This window comes from Macaca nemestrina, chromosome 12 (assembly GCF_043159975.1).
Source record: "Macaca nemestrina isolate mMacNem1 chromosome 12, mMacNem.hap1, whole genome shotgun sequence".
NCBI classification, from domain to species: Eukaryota; Metazoa; Chordata; class Mammalia; order Primates; family Cercopithecidae; genus Macaca; species Macaca nemestrina.
In genome coordinates this window covers 15,171,520-15,194,842 of record NC_092136.1, presented here as the reverse complement: position 1 = coordinate 15,194,842, position 23,323 = coordinate 15,171,520, and the positions used below count along the sequence as shown (strand labels likewise).

General features: G+C 38.5%; 1 protein-coding gene and 1 pseudogene across 2 annotated transcripts in view; both read right to left on the bottom strand.

Annotated features, from left to right (window-relative positions):
- The window catches only part of LOC105496090 (olfactory receptor 10Q1), a 128,586-nt gene that overhangs the window by 49,196 nt on the left and 56,067 nt on the right, over window positions 1–23,323 (bottom strand). The window contains exon 1 of one of the 2 annotated variants that reach the window (XM_071074571.1): window positions 19,214–19,582. The exons of the other annotated variant lie outside the window; for it this stretch is intronic. The gene's annotated coding sequence lies outside the window, so the exon portion shown is untranslated. Of the gene's footprint in view, window positions 1–19,213; window positions 19,583–23,323 lie in introns of those variants that run through there. 2 annotated transcript variants of the gene reach the window in all.
- On the bottom strand, window positions 11,066–12,303 carry LOC112429241 (olfactory receptor 10Q1-like; annotated as a pseudogene).

Sequence of the window (23,323 nt, the reverse complement as noted above, 5' to 3'; positions counted from 1 at the left end):
ATCTCTACAAGGAAAACTACAAATCACTGCTGAAGGAAATGATAGACGACACAAACAAATGGAAACACATCCCATGCTCATGGATAGGTAGAATCAATATTGTGAAAATGACCATACTGCCAAAAGCAATCTAAAATCAATGCAATTCCCATTAACATACCACCATTATTCTTCACAGAATTAAAAAAAAATTCTAAAATTCATATGGAGCCAAAAAAGAGCCCACATAACCAAAGCAAGACTAAGCAAAAAGAGCAAATCTGGAAGCATCACATTACCTTATTTCAAACTATACTACAAGGCCATAGTCACCAAAACAGCATGATACTGGCATAAAAATAGGCACACAGAACAATGGAAGAGAATAGAGAACCGACAAATACATCCAAATTCTTACAGTCAACTGATCTTTGACAAAAGAAACAAAAACATAAAGTGGGGAAAGGACATCCAATTCAACAAACGGTGCTGGGATAATTGGCAAGCCACATGTAGGAGAATGAAATTGGATCCTCATCTCTCACCTTATTCAAAAATCAACTCAAGATGGATTAAGGACTTAAATCTAAGACCTGAAACTATTAAAATTCTAGAAAATAACTTTGGAAAACCTTCTTAGACATTGGCTTAGGCAAGGATTTTTTGACCGAGAGCCCAAAAGCAAATGCAACAAAAACAAAATAAAGAGCTGGGACCTAATTAAACTAAAGAGCTTTTGCCTGGCAAAAGGAACAGTCAGAAGAGTAAACAGACAACCCACAGAGTGGGAGAAAATCTTCACAATCTGTACCTCTGACAAAGGACTAATATCCAGAATCTACAACAAACTTAAACAAATTAGCAAAGAAAAAAAAAATCCCACCAAAAAGTGGACTAAGGACATGAATAGACAATTCTCGAAAGAAAATATACAAAGGGCCAATAAACATATGAAAAAATGCTCAACATCACTAATGATCAGGGAAATGCAAATCAAAACCAAAATGTGATACCACCTTACTCCTGCAAGAATGGTCATAATAAAAAAAATAGATGTTGGCATAGATGCCAACAGGGAACACTTCTACACTGCTGGTGTGAATGTAAGCTAGTGCAACCACTATGAAAAACAGTGTGGAGATTCCTTAAAGAATTAAAAGTAGAACTACCATTTGATTCAGCATTTCTACTACTGGGTATCTACCCAGAGGAAAAAAAGTCATTATACGAAAAAGATACTTGCACACGCATGTCTATAGCAGCACAATTCACAATCGCAAAAATGTGGCACCAACCCAAATGCTCATCAATCAACAAGTGGATAAAGAAACTGTGAGATATATGTGTGTATATATATGTGATGGAATACTACTCAACCATTAAAAGGAATGAATTAATGGCATTCACAGTGACCTGGATGAGACTGGAGACTATTATTCAAAGTGAAGTAACTCAGGAATGGAAAACCAAACATCATATGCTCTCACTCATAAGTGGGAGCTAAGCTATGAGGATGTAAAGGCATAAGAATGACACAGTGGACTTCGGGGACTCAGGGAGAAAGGGTGGGAAGGGGCTGAGGGATAAAAGAGTAGAAATTGGGTTTAGTGTATACTGCTCAAGTGATGGGTGCAACAAAATCTCACAAATCACTGCTAAAGAATTTACTCATGTAACCAAACACCACCTATTCCTCAATAAACTATGGAAATAAAATAAATAAATAAAAATAAATAAAAATAAAATGACCAAAGTAAAAGTTGAAAAAAGAAAGAACTATCATTTGACTCAGCAATCCCAAAACTGGACATATGCAGGAAAAAATAAATCATTTTACCAAAAAACACACACACCAGTATGCACTACTTAGAATAGCAAAGACATGAAATCAACCTACGTGCCCATCATCTGTGGATTGGTTAAAGAAAATGTAGTACTTTTACACCATGGAATACTGTGCAACCATAAAAAAGAATGAAATCATATCCTTTGTAACAACATGGATGCAGCTGGAGATTATTATCCTAAGGGAATTAATGCAGGCACAGAATACCAAATACCACGTGTTCTCATTTAAAAATGGCAGCTAAACAAGGGGTACTCATGGGCATAAAGATAACAACAATAGACACTATGGACTACTAAAGGGGAGAGGGAGATGGGCAAGAGTTGGAAAATTATTGGGTACTATGCTCAGTACTTGGCTGATGGGAGCAATCATACTGCCAAACGTCAGCATCACACAATATACCCAGGTAATAAACCTGCACATAGACTCCTAAATCTAAAATAAAAGTTGAATATGTATAAGTGAAAACAAATGAGCAAAAGACCTGAATAGATGTTCCCCAAAAGAAGACATACAAATGGTAAACAGGCATATGAAAAGGTGTTCAACATCATTGATTATCAGATAAATGCAAATCAAACTACAATGAAATATCATCTCACCTCAGTTACATTGACTTTTATCCAAAAGACAGACAATAATTAATACTGGTAAGGATGCAGAGAAAGGGGAATCCTTGTATACAGTTGGCGGGAATTTAAATTAGTTTAACCCTGTGGCACCGTATGGAGAGTCCTTAGAAAAATAAAACTAGAGCTACCATACAATCCAGCAATCCCACTGCTAGGTATATATTGAAAAGAAAGGAAATCAGTATATTAAAGAGTATATATATGCATATATATATGCATATACATATGCGTATATATATAAGGAAATCAGTATATTAAAGAGTATATATATGCATTCTCATGTTCACTGCAGTGCTGCTCACAATAGCCAGGATTTGGAAGCAAGTGAAGTGTTCATCAACAGATGAATGGATAAAGAAAATGGGGTACATAGGGCCAGGCCCCGTGGCTCACATCTGTAATCCCAGCACTTTGGGAGGCCAAGGCAGGTGGATCACCTGGGGTCAGGAGTTCAAGATCAGCTCGGCTAACACGGTGAAACCCTGTCTCTACTAAAAATACAAAAATTAGCTGGGCATGGTGGCGCACGCCTGTAATTCCAGCTACTCAGGAGGCAGAGGCAGGAAAATTGCTTGAATCTGGGAGGCGGAAGTTGCAGTGAGCAGAGATTGTACCACTGCACTCCAGCCTGGGTGACAGAGCAAGACTCTGTCTCAACAACAACAATAAAAAGCACACACACACCAAAAAAAAAAAAAAAGGAAAAAGAAAAAAAATGGAGTACATATACAAAATGGAGTATCATTCAGCCATTTAAAAAAAAAATGAGATCCTGTAATTTGAAACAACATGGATGGTACTGGAGGACAATATGTTAAGTGACATGTTGTTGCTTATTTGTGGGAGCTAAAAATCAAACCAGTTGAACTCATGGAGATAGACAGGGTGGGGGGAAGGTGGGGAGGTGGGGATAGTTAATGGGTGCAAAAATGTAGTTAGACAGAATGAATAAGACCTAGCATTTGATAGCACAATAGGGTGATTACAGTCAACAAAAAATTATTGTACATTTAAAAATAAAAGAATATGATTTGGAACATTTGTAACACCAAGATATGATAAATGCTTGAGATAATGGATACCCCATTTACCCTGATGTGATTATTTTGCATTGTATGCCTGTATAAAAATATCTCATGTACTCTATAAATATATACACCTACTATGTATCCACACAAATGAAAAATAATAAAAAAAAACACAACAAGGAACAGACAACATAACATGACATACTGGAAGGTCTGATACAAGCTACCAGTTTACTGTTATTAAGTACATTGATTTGAATACTCTGAGAAGTAGATGCCAATGCAGGATTAGATGTGAAACAGATATTGGGGTAAATTTTATTAGAGAGGAGGGGGAGGGAGCCAGGGAAGGCAGGGAGAGCTGTTGGACAATGATGCAGATCTGACCCTTATATAAAAGGAAGGCTTGAACAGGTAGAATCTCAGGCTGCAGGATAGTTCTAAGAGTTTCAACAGAGTTGATGGAGTGTCCTTATCCAATCTTTTAAGTCACAGTTAACCTACATCTTCCAGGAATGGGGTTGCCTTCGTATTCCTAACATAATCATTGGCTGCAAGCAGTCTATGGGACATGTGGCCATGCCACAGACACAGTGGTGGATTGGGTTTTAGCATCTGGCGAAATTCAAATCCATGAATCATGCTTCCTGCCTCTGGAGAGCTGAGTGGCACAATTTCATGGCCACCTCATTAAAGAACTGATACTAGGGAGAAAACGACTGTTCTGATCAACTCGTTCCTCTTGTCCTTGCTTTGTGAAAGTTCTTTACTCCATACCCCTTGTTGTTCTGTATGTTACTTCTTATTTTCAGGATGTGCTTAATGTAACCTTTGATTTATGAAGGCACAAAAATGATATCCCAAGGTTTTACGGTAATATTTCGAGGAAGCAGAAGTTTCCTTCAATAAACTCTGAAGTGGGCTGATTTTTTCTTGTTCTTATGAATCTGGGAAAGACGTTAGTGACGGTGAGAATGATGATGATAAAATCTCTGACCTTTTACTATCTGTGCAATAAAAATCCTTAAAGGGAAAGAGTAACATTCTTATTAGACAGAAACATTACCACCCTGACACACCCTGGGTGTTACTTTCTGACTCCATGTCTGGCAAGAGTAGGAGCTTGGTAGTTCCTTTTTAACAATTTCATGCCAATTATTGCATAGACTGCACAAGTGGAGAGACAGGTAGTGAGCAGGGGAAACCTGGAGAAATAACATGTCTTGGCTAATTATTCATTCTCTTCCAGTCAATGGATTGTCAGGATTAAAATCTAGACTCATTAGAGATACTTTTAGCAAGTTCAGATGAGAGCTAATGGTGGACTGGACTAGGACAGTATGGATGGAGATGGTGCAACTATTTTCTTGGATTAGCAAGAGATAATTAATCCTGTGGTTTGGTCTTGGCTAACCAGTCCTTTATTCAGAACTCCAACCAGACTAGGAGATTTGGGACAATATTTCAACTCCTTCTCTCTCAGTCAAAGGACTGGCAAGTGCTAGGCAGGTGTTAGAACCCATTTGGGTGGTCTATGATAAAGGTAAGAACTCTACTTTCATGAAATGATGTTTAGGGAGGGAAACTGAAGCAAAAGCTAATTATACAGAGTCTGGCCTGTCTAGAAGCCAGGCCAGGAATACATTAGGGTGATCAGGACAGATGCAGGAATCCAGGAGGGCAGGCAGCTAACATCAGGATGGCTTTCATCAGCAGAAAGATGACTGCAACAGTGCCGGTTGTGGGTCAAGACTTCAGGTCCAGGAAGACTGGCGAGCAAGTGCCAGAGAGACCTGGTGGGTTATCATCAAGTAGGACTAACCTCGAACCTGTGCAAAGGAGACACTAACTTGGTGAGGATCATATAGGGCCACAGCTGGCTCTTACCCATAAGCACCATCTACTGGTCTTTAGGCCAAACTGCACAGCCCAATATAAAACCTGCCTAGAGAAGTGCATAGCCTAAGACCCTATCCAGCATACTCTATAGTCACACACCCTAGGAAGGGGAGGAATGTCAAGAAAAAATATATATAAAGAAACAAACAAACAAAAAAAACCTATCTGCATGAAAATAATTACAAACATTAGAAGTGTCAGTCTTTCCAGATGAGAGGGAAGCAGTGTAAGAATTCTGAGCTGTGAAAAACGCAAATGTGACACTACCAAAGGATCACACTAGCCAAATAGAAATAGCCTTTAATGGAAAGTCAGTACCCAAAATGGAAAGTCTGTAATGACAGATAAAGAATGCAAACAATGAGATATCATCTTACACCAGGCAGAATGGCTATTATTAAAAAGTCTATTTTGGTACGGATGCAGAGAAAAAGAATGCTTATATACTATTGGTGGGAATGTAAATTAGTACAACCTCTATGGAAAACAGTATGGAGATTTCTCAAAGAATTAAAAATAGAACCACTATTTGATCCAACAACCCCACTACTGAATATCTACCCAAAAGAAAATAAATCATTATATGAAAAAGATACCTGCACTCATATATTTATCACAGCACTATTATCAATAGCAAAGATTTGGAATCAACCTACGTGTCCATCCACAGGTCAATGGATAAAGAAAATGTGGTATATATATTCAGCCTTAAGAAAGGATGAGGTCATGTCTTTTGCAGAACATACATGGAACTGGAGGCTGTTAACTTAAGTGAAACAAATTAGACCCAGAAAGACAAATACCACACGTTCTCACTTATAAGTGGGAGATAAATAATGTGTACAGTGGACATACAATGTTCAATAGCAGACACTGGAGACTTGGAATGATGGGAGGCTGGAAAGGGGGTGAGGGATGTGAAACCACATAATAGATAAAATATTATTTGGATGATGGTTACACTGACTGCTCAGACTTCACCACTACACAACCTATCCATGTAACAAAACTGCACTTGTACCTGTTGTATTTGTACAAATAAAAAAGGGGAAAAAGATTATTTCTTAATCAAATTACTTGTCTAGGGGCCTCTAAGGAAAACAACTTTGCATCCAACAGTTGGGCAGCACTGTGAAAAAAAATTATTCTTCAAGGACATAGTTTATAGAAGGCTACAACAAAAGACATTTAAAGGCTATTCTATCTATGTTATGATGGAGGTCTTTGCAATCTGGGTCACAATGATTAACTTTGAGAATTTTACTGTAGTCAGCGATATGGTTTGGATCTGTGTCTCATCAAATCTCATGTCAACTTGTAATTCCCAATGTTGGAAATGGGGCCTGGTGGGAGGTGGTTTGATGATGGAGGGTAGATTTCTCATGAACTGTTTAGCAACATCTCCTTGGTGTTGTTCTTGTGCAAGTGAGTGAGTTCTCATGAGATCTGGTTGTTTAAAAGTGTGCAGCGTCTCCAGTCAATGGAATATTGGAGTATACATGTCAAAGTAAAGACCAGTATTACCCTTTAGGAATATTCTTGGTTCTCAAAATAATTTTCCAACAAATACAAAGTTCCCTAAACATGGTCCTCTAAGTCTGCTGTTTCAAGTGTATTCCCATTATATCTGTCATAGCAAGGTTCAGCCCAAGTCCCAAATTCTTATTGCCCTGGAAAACTGAGACAATATTTACATTTTATGTGTAGAAAAGGAGATTCTGATATCTTCACTTGGATAAAGAAACAATGGAAAACATTTAATTTTCTTTTGTTACTTTCCTCTGTTACTTTAAAAATAACTCCCTTATTATGGTTTTCCAGAATTTGAAGAAAGTATACATATTCACTCAACATACCATAAAAATTTCATAGACTTTGAGCATGTACCTGCCCAGATATTATCTTGCCATATTAAAGTCTGCTAATTAAAAAAAATCTTTGTTCTTATTATAATTCTCTTTTTCTTACTTTCCTTGGTATATTAGACATTTACAATGGAACATATGTTTGTTATGTACTCTTTGAGATGTGACTATGACCCTAGGTGATGATTACACAGTCTTAAGGTTCACCCATTTAGAGTTTGGTCCATAATTGATTGATTGATGATTAAACACATTTATGTGTAATATGATGTGTCCATCACTGTTCTAAGTTTTGGGGATACAAAGATGAATAAAACAGGCAAGATTCCCACTTTCATGAAGCTTACATTATATCTAGTGAAACAGATAACCAACAGGTTAAATAAGTAAATGAGATATTATCAGACAGTGATAAACTCCATGGAGAAAATACCACAAGATAATAGGATAGAGAATGATTGGAAGAAGACGTCATCAAAAGCATCTTCTCTGAAGAGGTGACATTTGTGACGAAATCTGTAAAGTAGGAAAAAAACAGCTACCACATTGTGGAGAAAAGCAGTTCAAACAAAGGGGAAAGGGAACAGAACTTGTAAAGGACTTGAAGCTGGAAGAAAGTCAGCATGTCTGAAACAGCACACTACTAAATTTGATTATGCACATTTGATTATGAGGATTTTGAAAATCCTATTGTCAGATATCTTTATGAAGAAACTGAGATCCAGAGAAATTACTTGATTTGTGTGAAGTGCCCAAAAAGTCTAGCAAAACTAGAACCAACTCTGTTCTTCTGATTCTATCGAATACTTCCCTCTTACTATCCAGCAATAAAACTCAGTGACTCTTTAGGACCTTAAAGAAAATGAGTGGAGAATTAGAAGATACTTAGGAGGACAAGTATCTATTCATTTAAACAATGTCACACTGCTTTCAATAACTTATTAGACTAAGGGTTTAACATTTTTCTAAAGATTAAAACTAATGAGAACGATCCCATTTCTTAGTATATGTACAAAGGAAATGAAATCAGCATGTTGAAGAGATGTCTGCACATCCATGTTCATTGCAGCACTGTCCACAATAGCCAAGATATGGAATCAATCTAAAAAAGGCAGTTACCAGAGTCCAGAAGCTGGGGAGGGATGGAGAAAAGGGAGATTTTGATCAAAGGGTATAAAGTTTCAGTTAGACTTGAAGAATAAGATATACTGATCTATTGTACTATATGGTGACCACAGTTAATAATAATGTACCATGTATTTCAAAATTGCTAAACGAATAGATTTTAAACATCCTCACCACAAAAAAATAATAAGTTGGTGAGATGATGGATATGTTAATTGCTTGATTTAATCTTTCTACTGTATACAATAGTCTTCCCTTTTTCATGTCATGCTATCTGAGGTTGTGGTTACCCATAGGCAACTGAGGTCGGAAAATATTAAATAGAAAATTCCAGAAATAACTCAAAAGTTTTAAATTGTGTGTTGTTCTGAGTAGCATGATGAAATTCCCCAATCCAGGATGTCAATCATCCCTTTGTCCAGCATATCCACATGGTACGTGCTACCTTCTTGTTAGTCACTTGTTGTCTCATGTATAAGATCAACTGTTGCTGTATCCCAGTGCTTGTGTTCAAGTAACCCTTATTTTACTTAATAATGGCCTCCAAAGAGCAAGAGTTGCAATGCTAGCATATTGTTGTAATTGTTCCGTTTTGCTGTTAGTTATTGTTGTTAACCTTTTATTGTGCCTAATTTAAAATTAAACTTTATCATAGGTATATATGTATGAAAGAAACAGCATATATAGGGTTCTTTCTATCCATGGTTTTGTGCATTCACTGGGGGTCTTGAAATGTATCCCCTTTAGATAAGGGGGGACTACTGTATACATATCTCAAAAGACCACAATGTATCCCATAAATATATGCAACTATTTATCAATACAAATTAAAACACACAATGAGAATTTCTTGAAACTAAATATATATTGTATTTAAGACTCAGTTGATGGCTTTATGTTTCAAAGCAATATTTCACATGATGAGTTTCTATTTCCCTTTTTTTTTTTTTTTTTTTTTGAGATGTAGTCTTGCTCTGTTGCCTAGGCTGGAGTACAATGGCACAATCTCAGCTCAGTGCAACCTGTGCCTCCTGGGTTCAAGCGATTCTCCTGACTCAGCCTCCCGAGTAGCTGGGACTACAGGTGCACACTACTGCCCTGGCTAATTTTTGTATATTTAATAGAGAATGGGTTTCACCATGTTGGCCAGGCTGGTCTTGAACTCCTGACCTCACATGATCCTACCATGACCTCCCAAAATGCTGGGATTACAAGCATGAGTCACCACGCCCAGCTGATGAGTTTCTATTTCTATAGTTAACTATTGTTACAAGCCTTTCCTTAGAGTTTGGTATAGAAGAAACATTATACCATTGAGATTTAACTTACATCAGATTCTTTGTCATCTTCTGGGCTGTGATGGTTAGTTATATGCGTTATCTTTGCTAGTCTAGACACTCCTGTGAGATTATCTTTTAGATGAGATTAATATTTAAATCAGTAGATTTGGGTAAGCAAATTACCCTCCATAATGCTAAAGGTCCATGGTGTGATGTGGCAATAGGGATATGCAAAACATCACGATTGGATACATCCAATCAAATATTTGTAAGAGGCAAAGTTCTGGGTGAATGTGCATATAATACTTTCACATACTTTTATCAAACTAGTGAGTATAATGAAATGGACTAGCTGCTTCTATTACATAATTTCACTAGACCAAGTGGAAAAGAAAGGATGAGTTCAGGAGTTCAAATTCTAAGCTCAAGCACTGCATAAATGGTGTAAAAACTTGTATGTCTGTCCTCAAAGTGACCTATATCTCTTGTAGTGGTAGAACTGAGGTTTCTGATAACCAAATGCAGAATCTCATGCTGTGAATTGGTGATTTACAATGCATATTGAATTCCCATCCTTGCAGGATGTGTACTGTTAAAGCAAGGGCATGAATTGAGAAGAAATGGGCTCTAGAAAATTGAAATGGGGACATATGAGACGATTCTGATGAAGGTGGGAGTATAGAACCCCTGAATTCTGGTCAGTCTTTTGCCAGTAAAGCAGCCACTTCACCCTTGACTGAGATTAACTCTACTTTTTCACTAATGGCATCCCCTGAGGTAATTGCCTTATAGGACAATAGGACCCACTCCTACAACTCCTCTTTGCTTTTATTTATTTACTTTAGAGAGGGTCTCACTCTGTTGCCCAGGCTGGAGTGCAGTGGTGTGATCCCGGCTCACTGCAGCTTCGACCTCCTAGGCTCGAGTGATTCTCCCACCTTAGCCTCCCAAGTAGCTGGGAATACAGGCATGTGCCACCATGCACGGTTACTTTTTCTATATATTTTTGGAGAAATGGGGTTTCACCATGTTGCCCAGGCTGGTCTCAAACTCCTGGGCTCAAGTGATCCACCCACCTTGGCCTCCCAAAGTGCTGGGATTACAGGTGTGAGCCACCACACCTGACCCCTCTTTGCTTTCACCCCCACAGTTACATAAGCCAATTTCTTAAAATAAATTTTTCCTTTTATATTGCTTTAGAGGAAAGGTAAAATTATAAATTTGGAGTTAAGTGAATGATAGCAGTCTACACTTTTTGGAGTTTTAAGGTTTTGGGAGACCTTTTTTAAAAATGAGAATGATCTGTAGCAACTAAGTGCATTAGGCACAGAGAATTAATCAAAGTCCAAATTCCGATACAATGAAGGCAAATCTAGCATTTGGATGGAAGAGTTTTACCGTTGTCCCATGCCCAGGTGCCCCTTTCAGTCTCTCAGAGCCTTCAGAAGGACTCAGATGTCCCTTTGGTACTAATCACTTTTTTCAGGGCACCTTTGACATCCTTGTTCCTAAGGGTGTAAACCAAAGGGTTGAGTAATGGTGTGATAAAGGTGTAAACAAGGGCAAACTGGCGGTCTTCATCTACAGAGGAGCTGGACTGGGGACGCAAGTATACCAAGGCACAGCAGCCATACTGCAGCAGAACCATGGTAAGGTGGGAGGAGCAGGTGGAGAAGGCCCAGCGGCGGCCCTCGGCAGAACGGATGTGCGGGATGGCTCAGGTGATGAACACGTAGGAGACGCAGATGCACAAGAAGGGGACAGTTAGCACGAGGATGCTCACGACGTAGAGGACAGCCTGGTGCACGCGGATGTCGGTGCAGGACAGGCACAGGATGGGAGGTACATTGCAGAGGAAGTGGTTAATTTCCCGGCGGTGGCCGCAGAAGGGCGGGGTGAAGATTAAGGCGGTGAACTGCAGGGAGAGGAAGAAGGCCAGACCCACGGCGCCGAGCAGCTTCTGCACACACAGCGTGCAGGTCATGTTGGTGGCAGATGGCCACATAGCGGTCATAGGCCATGATCGCCAAGAGGAAACAGTCAGCACCACCAAGTGTGAGAAAGAAGAACATTTGGGCCCCACATCCAGCCAGTGGGATGGGCTTCTGGGCCCCAAAAATGTTGGAAAGCATCAAGGGCACCACAATGGTGGTGTAGCAGATCTCTACAAAGGGCAGGTTGGACAAGAAGAAATACATCCGGGTTCGGAGAACGCTGTGTAGGCACACAACCCAGATGATGACTGTGTTGCCACAGAGGATCATCAAGTAGAGAAGGAAGAAGAGAAGGAAGAGAAGAACCTGAAATTCAGGGACTGTGGTGAACACATGGAACACAAACTCAGTGAGACTAGACTGGTTGAAGACAGGTTTCCATGCAAGCACATCTTGTGCAAAAGGATAGGAAGCACTGAGCCTTCCTTGACTGAGTTGCTTTATTGCCTGAGTAAAATAAAGAGGGAGGACTTTGTTTCTGAGGTGGGAATTACCTAACTGTCATTGAGGTTCTTTTTTTTTTTTTGAGACAGGGTTTCACATGGTCACTCAGGCTGAGTGCAGTGGCGTGATCACAGTTCACTGCAGCCTCTACTTCCCAAGCTCAGGTGATTCCTACATCTCAGCCTCCTGAGTAGCTAGAACTGCAGGCCCATTCCACTATTCCAGTTAATGTTTATATTTTTTGTAGAGATGGAATCTTTCTTTCTTGCTCAGGCTGGTCTCAAACTCCTGGGCTCAAGCTATTCTCCAGCCTCAGCCTCCCGGAATGCAGGGATTACAGGTATGAGTCACTGCACCCAATCTGATACTCTAATTGTAATTAAACATAGGGAATTATTTTCCTCCGAAATCTTCATGTGTATTTTCTTGAAGAGAAAGAAACAGATTTCTAAAGTGTTTCAAGCATTACACTTTAAAATATAAATTTAGAGGGCGGAGCAATATGGCCGAATAGGAACAGCTCTAGTCTCTAACTCCCAGTGCGAGCGACACAGAAGACCGGTGATTTCTGCATTTTCAACTGAGGTACTGGGTTCATCTCACTGGGGAGTGCCTGACAATCCGTGCTACTCAGCTGCTGCAGCCCGACCAGCCAGAGCTGAAGCAGGGTGAGGCATCGCCTCACCTGGGAAGTGCAAGGGGGAAGGGAATCCCTTTTCCTAGCCAGGGGAACTGAGACACACAACACCTGGAAACTCAGGTAACTCCCACCCCAATACTGCGCTTTAAGCAAATGGGACACCAGGAGATTGTATCCCACACCTGGCCGGGAGGGTCCCACGCCCACGGAGCCTCCCTCATTGCTAGCACAACAGTCTGCAATCTAACTGCAAGACAGCAGTGAGGCTGGGAGAGGGGCACCTGCCATTGCTGAGGCTTAAGTAGGTAAACAAAGCCGCTGGGAAGCTCGAACTGGGTGGAGCTCACAGCAGCTCAAGGGAACCTGCCTGTCTCTGTAGACTCCACCTCTGGGGACAGGGCACAGCTAAACAACAACAAAAGCAGCAGAAACCTCTGCAGACACAAACGACTCTGTCTGACAGCTTTGAAGAGAGCAGTGGATCTCCCAACACGGAGGTTGAGATCTGAGAAGGGACAGACTGCCTGCTCGAGTGGGTCCCTGACCCCTGAGTAGCCTAACTGGGAGACATCCCCCACTAGGGGCAGTCTGACACCCCACACCTCACAGGATGGAGTACACCCCTGAGAGGAAGCTTCCAAAGCAAGAATCAGACAGGTACACTGGCTGTTCAAAATATTCTATCTTCTGCAGCCTCTGCTGCTGATACCCAGGCAAACAGGGTCTGGAGTGGACCTCAAGCAATCTCCAACAGACCTACAGCTGAGGGTCCTGACTGTTAGAAGGAAAACTGTCAAACAGGAAGGACACCTACACCAAAACCCCATCAGTACATCACCATCATCAAAGACCAGAGGCAGATAAAACCACAAACATGGGGAAAAAGCAGGGCAGAAAAGCTAGAAATTCAAAAAATAAGAGCACATCTCCCCCAGCAAAGGAGCGCAGCTCATCACCAGCAACGGATCAAAGCTGGACGGAGAATGACTTTGACGAGATGAGAGAAGAAGGCTTCAGTCCATCAAACTTCTCAAAACTAAAGGAGGAATTACGTACCCAGTGCAAAGAAACTAAAAATCTTGAAAAAAAAGTGGAAGAATTGATGGCTAGAGTAATTAATGCAGAGAAGGTCATAAACGAAATGAAAGAGATGAAAAGCATGACATGAGAAATACGTGACAAATGCACAAGCTTCAGTAACCGACTCGATCAACTGGAAGAAAGAGTATCAGCGATTGAGGATCAAAGGAATGAAATGAAGCGAGAAGAGAAACCAAAAGAAAAAAGAAGAAAAAGAAATGAACAAAGCCTGCAAGAAGTATGGGATTATGTAAAAAGACCAAATCTACGTCTGATTGGGGTGCCTGAAAGTGAGGGGGAAAATGGAACCAACTTGGAAAACACTCTTCAGGATATCATCCAGGAGAACTTCCCCAACCTAGTAGGGCAGGCCAACATTCAAATCCAGGAAATACAGAGAACACCAGAAAGATACTCCTCCAGAAGAGCAACTCCAAGACATATAATTGCCAGATTCACCAAAGTTGAAATGAAGGAAAAAATCTTAAGGGCAGCCAGAGAGAAAGGTCGGGTTACACACAAAGGGAAGCCCATCAGACTAACAGCAGATCTCTCAGCACAAACTCTACAAGCCAGAAGAGAGTGGGGGCCAATATTCAACATTCTTAAAGAAAAGAATTTTAAACCCAGAATTTCATATCCAGCCAAACTAAGTTTCATAAGTGAAGGAGAAATCAAATCCTTTACAGATAAGCAAATGCTTAGAGATTTTGTCACCACCAGGCCTGCCTTACAAGAGACCCTGAAGGAAGCACTAAACATGGAAAGGAACAACCAGTACCAGCCATTGCAAAAACATGCCAAAATGTAAAGACCATCGAGGCTAGAAAGAAACTGCATCAACTAACGAGCAAAATAACCAGTTAATATCATAATGGCAGGATCACGTTCACACATAACAATATTAACCTTAAATGTAAATGGACTAAATGCTCCAATTAAAAGACACAGACTGGCAAACTGGATAAAGAGTCAAGACCCATCAGTCTGCTGTATTCAGGAGACCCATCTCACACGCAGAGACATACATAGGCTCAAAATAAAGGGATGGAGGAAGATTTACCAAGCAAATGGAGAACAAAAAAAAGCAGGGGTTGCAATACTAGTCTCTGATAAAACAGACTTTAAACCATCAAAGATCAAAAGAGACAAAGAAGGCCATTACATAATGGTAAAGGGATCAACTCAACAGGAAGAGCTAACTATCCTAAATATATATGCACCCAATACAGGAGCACCCAGATTCATAAAGCAAGTCCTTAGAGACTTACAAAGAGACTTAGACTCCCATACAATAATAATGGGAGACTTCAACACTCCACTGTCAACATTAAACAGATCAGCGAGACGGAAAGTTAACAAGGATATCCAGGAATTGAACTCATCTCTGCAGCAAGCAGACCTAATAGACATCTATAGAACTCTCCACCCCAAATCAACAGAATATACATTCTTCTCAGCACCACATCGCACTTATTCCAAAATTGACCACATAATTGGAAGCAAAGCACTCCTCAGCAAATGTACAAGAACAGAAATTATAACAAACTGTCTCTCAGACCACAGTGCAATCAAACTAGAACTCAGGACTAAGAAACTCAATCAAAACCGCTCAACTACATGGAAACTGAACAACCTGCTCCTGACTGACTACTGGGTACATAACAAAATGAAGGCAGAAATAAAGATGTTCTTTGAAACCAATGAGAACAAAGATACAACATACCAGAATCTCTGGGACACATTTAAAGCAGTGTGTAGAGGGAAATTTATAGCACTAAATGCCCACAAGAGAAAGTTGGAAAGATCTAAAATTGACACTCTCACATCGCAATTAAAAGAACTAGAGAAGCAAGAGCAAACACATTCGAAAGCTAGCAGAAGGCAAGAAATAACTAAGATCAGAGCAGAACTGAAGGAGATAGAGACACAAAAAACCCTCCAAAAAATCAATGAATCCAGGAGTTGGTTTTTTGAAAAGATCAACAAAATTGACAGACCACTAGCAAGACTAATAAAGAAGAAAAGAGAGAAGAATCAAATAGTCGCAATAAAAAATGATAAAGGGGATATCACCACCGACCCCACAGAAATACAAACTACCATCAGAGAATACTATACACACCTCTACGGAAATAAACTAGAAAATCTAGAAGAAATGGATAATTTCCTGGACACGTACACTCTCCCAAGACTAAACCAGGAAGAAGTTGAATCCCTGAATAGACCAATAGCAGGCTCTGAAATTGAGGCAATAATTAATAGCCTACCAACCAAAAAAAGTCCAGGACCAGATGGATTCACAGCTGAATTCTACCAGAGGTACAAGGAGGAGCTGGTACCATTCCTTCTGAAACTATTCCAATCAATAGAAAAAGAGGGAATCCTCCCTAACTCATTTTATGAGGCCAACATCATCCTGATACCAAAGCCTGGCAGAGATACAACAAAAAAAGAGAATTTTAGACCAATATCCCTGATGAACATCGATGCAAAAATCCTCAATAAAATACTGGCAAACCGGATTCAGCAGCACATCAAAAAGCTTATCCACCATGATCAAGTGGGCTTCATCCCTGGGATGCAAGGCTGGTTCAACATTCACAAATCAATAAACGTAATCCAGCATATAAACAGAACCAAAGACAAGAACTACATGATTATCTCAATAGATGCAGAAAAGGCTTTTGACAAAATCCAACAGCCCTTCATGCTAAAAACGCTCAATAAATTCGGTATTGATGGAACGTACCTCAAAATAATAAGAGCTATTTATGACAAACCCACGGCCAATATCATACTGAATGGGCAAAAACTGGAAAAATTCCCTTTGAAAACTGGCACAAGACACGGATGCCCTCTCTCACCACTCCTATTCAACATAGTGTTGGCTAGGGCAATCAGGCAAGAGAAAGAAATCAAGGGTATTCAGTTAGGAAAAGAAGAAGTCAAATTGTCCCTCTTTGCAGATGACATGATTGTATATTTAGAAAACTCCATTGTCTCAGCCCAAAATCTCCTTAAGCTGATAAGCAACTTCAGCAAAGTCTCAGGATACAAAATTAATGTGCAAAAATCACAAGCATTCTTATACACCAGTAACAGACAAACAGAGAGCCAAATCATGAATGAACTTCCATTCACAATTGCTTCAAAGAGAATAAAATACCTAGGAATCCAACTTACAAGGGATGTAAAGGACCTCTTCAAGGAGAACTACAAACCACTGCTCAGTGAAATAAAAGAGGACACAAACAAATGGAAGAACATACCATGCTCATGGATAGGAAGAATCAATATCGTGAAAATGGCCATACTGCCCAAGGTTATTTATAGATTCAATGCCATCCCCATCAAGCTACCAATGAGTTTCTTCACAGAATTGGAAAAAACTGCTTTAAAGTTCATATGGAACCAAAAAAGAGCCCGCATCTCCAAGACAATCCTAAGTCAAAAGAACAAAGCTGGAGGCATCATGCTACCTGACTTCAAACTATACTACAAGGCTACAGTAACCAAAACAGCATGGTACTGGTACCAAAACAGAGATATAGACCAATGGAACAGAACAGAGTCCTCAGAAATAATACCACACATCTACAGCCATCTGATCTTTGACAAACCTGAGAGAAACAAGAAATGGGGAAAGGATTCCCTATTTAATAAATGGTGCCTGGAAAATTGGCTAGCCATAAGTAGAAAGCTGAAACTGGATCCTTTCCTTACTCCTTATACGAAAATTAATTCAAGATGGATTAGAGACTTAAATGTTAGACCTAATACCATAAAAACCCTAGAAGAAAACCTAGGTAGTACCATTCAGGACATAGGCATGGGCAAAGACTTCATGTCTAAAACACCAAAAGCAACAGCAGCAAAAGCCAAAATTGAAAAATGGGATCTAATTAAACTAAAGAGCTTCTGCACAGCAAAAGAAACTACCATCAGACTGAACAGGCAACCTACAGAATGGGAGAAAATTTTTGCAATCTACTCATCTGACAAAGGGTTAATATCCAGAACCTACAAAGAACTCAAACAAATTTACAAGAAAAAAACAAACAGCCCCAGCAAAAAGTGGGCAAAGGATATGAACAGACATTTCTCAAAAGAAGACATTCATACAGCCAACAGACACATGAAAAAATGCTCATCATCACTGGCCATCAGAGAAATGCAGATCAAAACCACAATGAGATACCATCTCACACCAGTTAGAATGGCAATCATTAAAAAGTCAGGAAACAACAGGTGCTGGAGAGGATGTGGAGAAATAGGAACACTTTTACACTGTTGGTGGGATTGTAAACTAGTTCAACCATTATGGAAGACAGTATGGCGATTCCTCAAAGATCTAGAACTAGATGTACCATATGACCCAGCCATCCCATTACTGGGTATATACCCAAAGGATTATAAATCATGCTGCTATAAAGACACATGCACACGTATGTTTATTGCGGCACTATTCACAATAGCAAAGACTTGGAATCAACCCAAATGTCCATCAGTGACAGACTGGATTAAGAAAATGTGGCACATACACACCATGGAATACTATGCAGCCATAAAAAAGGATGAGTTTGTGTCCTTTGTGGGGACATGGATGCAGCTGGAAACCATCATTCTTAGCAAACTATCACAAGAACAGAAAACTAAACACTGCATGTTCTCACTCATAGGTGGGAACTGAACAATGAGATCACTTGGACTCGGGAAGGGGAACATCACACACCGGGGCCTATCATGGGGAGGGGGAAGGGGGAGGGATTGCATTGGGAGTTATACCTGATGTAAATAACGAGTTGATGGGTGCTGACGAGTTGATGGGTGCAGCACACCAACATGGCACAAGTATATATATGTAACAAACCTGCACGTTATACACATGTACCCTAGAACTTAAAGTATAATAATAATAATAATAATAAATAATAATAATAAATTTAAAAAATAAAATTTAAAAAAATAATAAACAATTACTTTCAGGCAAATTTTTATCTAAAATATCTATTTTGTGGCATAAAAACCCAGGTCATGACGTTTTAAGTAAAACACATTCTGATCAATGAATCCTATGCTCAGTAAAATTGTCGGAATTTTTTAGGTTTGCCAATGCTCTGGAATTGTCCTTCATATCTATGCTGAAAACAACTAAAAAAATTTAGTTAGTTAAAAATATCAAAATTAAAAGTCAATATTGTGTATTTGTAATAAAAAAAGTGGAGAGAATTAAAGCACAGTAAAATACAGTTACATCTAAGTAATTATTTCAAATATTATTTTTTAAAGAACAAAAATTTCATATATAGTTCTTGAAAAATGCATTATGGGAAACAGTTTTTAAACCCTGTCTCTACTAAAACTACAAAAATTAGCTGAGTGTGGTGCCACTCACCTGCAGTTCCAGCTACTTGGGAGGCTGAGGCAGGAGAATCGCTTGACCTGGGGAGGCAGAGGTTCCAGTGAGTCGAGATCATGCCACTGCACTCCAGCCTGGCGACAGAGCCCGACTCCATCTCAAAAAAAAAAAAAAAAAAAAACAAAAAAAGTAATCTGTATCTAATATCTCAGTTGATTTTGAAAAGTATGAAAAACGGGCAGGGGAGAAGATAGGTGATATTCTGCTAATTTCCTCAAACTGTTTAAGAAATGATTCAGTATAAACTATAATATTACTTAGATGTGAATAATTGTAGAAAAGTTTATTCTACTTATATTCTTTACCTTTTAATATTAATTACTTTAATAGTAAGTACAAATAGAATGTACTTTTTCAAATATGCATTGTGTCTATCATCTATCTATCTTTTCCCCCAAAATAAGAAAAAAAAAGAAAGAATGAAACTATCATTCAAAAGAAAAATAAGCAAACAAAAATGGGTAAGAAATTATATAAAAAAATATTTTTAAGAAAGTTTTTGGAAGCAGAATAAAACATATCAATTATTATAATAAATGTTGATAGGTATATTTTCCTATAAAAATATGTTAGCTTGATTTAAGAAGCAAAAGAATGTTTTTAAGAGGCAAAAAATAGCACCATGGAAAAGCTATTACTCTTTTATTCAATATTTTTCCAGAAAGTTCTACAAAGTGAAATAAGCCATGTCCTCCAACCAATAAAGGTGATAGATATCTGACTGTCCCTATGAAAACCTCAAGACAACTAAGAAATTGTTAGAACTAATATGGAAATTCCTTAAGATGACCAATAATTAACTAATTTCCATTTAGTCACTTTGTTCTCTTTCCCTCTATGGAACATACTGTCTGTTGGGTATCCATAGGACATCCAGTTCTAAGCAAGATTTCACTCCAGTACGTCTGAACACTTCTACTCCCACCATTTGAGGTTTTTGCTTGTGAAGTCAACTGTGTTTGTTTCCAACTGTCAATAAACCAAGCACACTTAATATTGTAAAAGTTAATAGTGCATGAAATGTTATATACACTATTGAACTATGAATGTGAAAGAGGATTCCTTCAATGGATATCAATGTAAATATTTTGAAATTATTTGATAAAATGAGTTGCAAACAAACAGTAACTTACTGATGAATTAGCAAGATGGGCAGAGCTACTATATATGTTTGAGGGAAAAGATCATAAAAATCTTGGATAATGTAGCATGCATTTCGTTTCACAAGAATGTTTAAAGACACTGATACTGCAAATTGTAGACAATGATTTGGGAATGTGGTTCACATAAGAAAACTTCAGTTTGCAATAATCATCCCACACAAAACACATACACAAAAAGGCTTGATCATATATCAGAGGGTTGGGGTAAAAATGTTCGTTTATATGTCTTAAGTTACATTTTTATAATGTATACATTTAAAAAATTAATTTCCTTGTAATCGACTTTTCAATTAATTGATCAAGCACTGGTTGCTTTGGATAAAAGGGCTTTTACTATACGTAAAACACAATAGTTTTCCCCATATCGACAATAACTAGTTAGAAAATTATAATACCAAAAGTCACACAAATATAAAATATCAATAAATGTAACATGTAATAACTAATACAAATTTAAGGCAATTGTTAAAGCTTTTTTGATGGTAAAACTTAATATTTTAAGAATATTGTGTGTCTTCAAAATAACACACAATTTTGCTGAAAATCTGGTAAGAATTTCAAGAGAATTTGTGTTTGTACATGCACATGTACTTTATAATGTGATTTTAAAGCTTATTTGGAAGAAAAATCAATTGAGAATAAGTAGATGTTAAATAAGAATATTCAGATGTATTCTCATTTAGATGTTAAATGAGAATAAGATGTTAAAGTAGATGTTAAAAAACCATTAAAATGTTAAGAAAGATGTTTAAAAAAGAACAAAAGTGAAACTTGTACTAAAAATTGAAATATTGCATAAATTATAATATTTCATAAATACATAATGTATTATAATTGCATTAGAAATGAAAAATAAGTGCAGGAATAGAGATACAGTTCCATAAAACAAAAATACCCACGAATATATGAGTCTTAAATACACAGTAAAGTCAAGATAGGATAACAGAGTGGTTCAGAGCTCTTTGCCATCAGACTACTTGTGTTCTAACTAATCTTGGATACTTTACATAAAATCTTTATACTTCAATTTTCTCATCTATCATACGGGAATAATAAATGTACTTACCAATATGGTTTCTGTGATGATCCGATGAAAACAAATAAAAGGGACTTAAAGCTAGTGCCTGTAAACATCCACTAAATGTCAGCTCTTACTGTTTGTCAAATAACCACAGCTTTGGAATAATGGGCTAATATTTGTTGTGACATTATTTTCCTGTTACTATAAACTGAAGTTTTATTTTGGATGATCAAAATTTATATTCTCAAAAAGTGAAATCATAAAGGTAACAGAAGACTGTATAGTTAAGGACAAAACTAAGACTTCATTGCAACGAGCTTAATTACTAGAAGGTAGAATCCACGTTGCAATCTTTGGTTCTTGGACTTTGCACTTTTAATATATATCAATTGCTTTGCAATTTAGTCATCGACATTGCAAAAATATGCGCAGAAAAGACAGATTAGTTGAACAACTCTGTTGCAGTGTCTGAAACAAATACCCAAACTCTGTCTGGGTCTAAACTCGTAGGAGAGGGAGGCAATCTCCTATGAACTGAGAGTTGAGAAGTCTCCAAAAATATCTCCTGCCTCAGTGTTCCTCTAAAGGCACTGACACTGTGAAGGAATTTCTTGCTAAGCATTCCTACAAGAAAACGCACAGGCTTTAAAGTCTCCCCACCTGCGTTTAATCCTGACTCTGCCCCCTGCCAGGTCTCTGGCTTTGGGAAATTTACTCAGTAAATAAAGCTTACAAAGCAGTTTTCTTAGGTATCTTGCAGAGTTAGTGTGAATATCAGTAAAAAAAAAAAAAAAAAAAAAAAAAAATGGAAAGTGCCCTGTGCTGTGCCTAGCTTTTCTTTCCTGAAACGTTTTTTTATTGCAAAATACACATAACATAAAATGTACCATCTTAAGCATTTTAAGTGCAGTTCAGCAGTGTTAAGTACATTTATATTCTTGTGCAACCATCACCTCACTACCATCTGTCTCCAGAACTCTTTTCATCTTGCGAAACTGAATCTCTAAACTGTTAAACAATGATTCCCATTTCTCCCTATCCCCAGCCTCTGGCAATCACTGTTCTACTCTCTGTCTCTATAATTTTGACTACTTTAGAGTCCTCATATAAGCGAAATAATACAGTTTTTATCTTTTGTGACTGACTTATTTTGCTAAGTATGTTTAGCTTTTAATATGGGTTCACCCCTTCCCAGTCCCTTACCCTCTCCAACTACTTGAATACTATCTTACCTCCTTGAAATCATGGAAACTCCCTCAGCCTGACAACCTTTTTCTTCTTTCATTTTCTTAGCTAATTTCTGAAGCTTGCAGCTCAGGATTCAGCTCAAAAATTAGTTATCTAGAAAGCATCACTAATTCTCATCTTCCTCTCACCTTCAGGATAAGGCGTCCCTCCTATGAACTACTATAGAACTGCGCATGTTTCTCAATTACAAAACTGTTAGCCCTGCATCAGGCTAATTGCTGACAAGTGAGCAAGCAGATAAGCAAGGAAGCTAGCCAGCCTTTATTGAGCACTTTATATGCTGAAATCATATTCTCAGCTCTGTAGGGGAATACGAAATAAAATTATATTTTAAAAGTCCATGTTGGCCGGGCACGGTGGCTCACACCTGTAATCCCAGCACTTTGGGAGGCCAAGGCGGGCGCATCAAGAGGTCAGGAGTTTGAGACCAGCCTGACCAACATGGTGAAACCCCGTCTCTACTGAAAATACAAAAATTAGCTGGGTGTGGTGGTGTGTGCCTTTAATCCCAGCTACTCAGAAGGCTGCGGCAGGAGAATTGCTTGAACCTGGGAGACAGAGGTTGCAGTGAGCCGAGATTGCACTACTGCATTCCAGCCTGGGTGACAGAGCGAGACTCCGTCTAAAAAAAAGAAAAAAAAAAAAAAAGAAAGG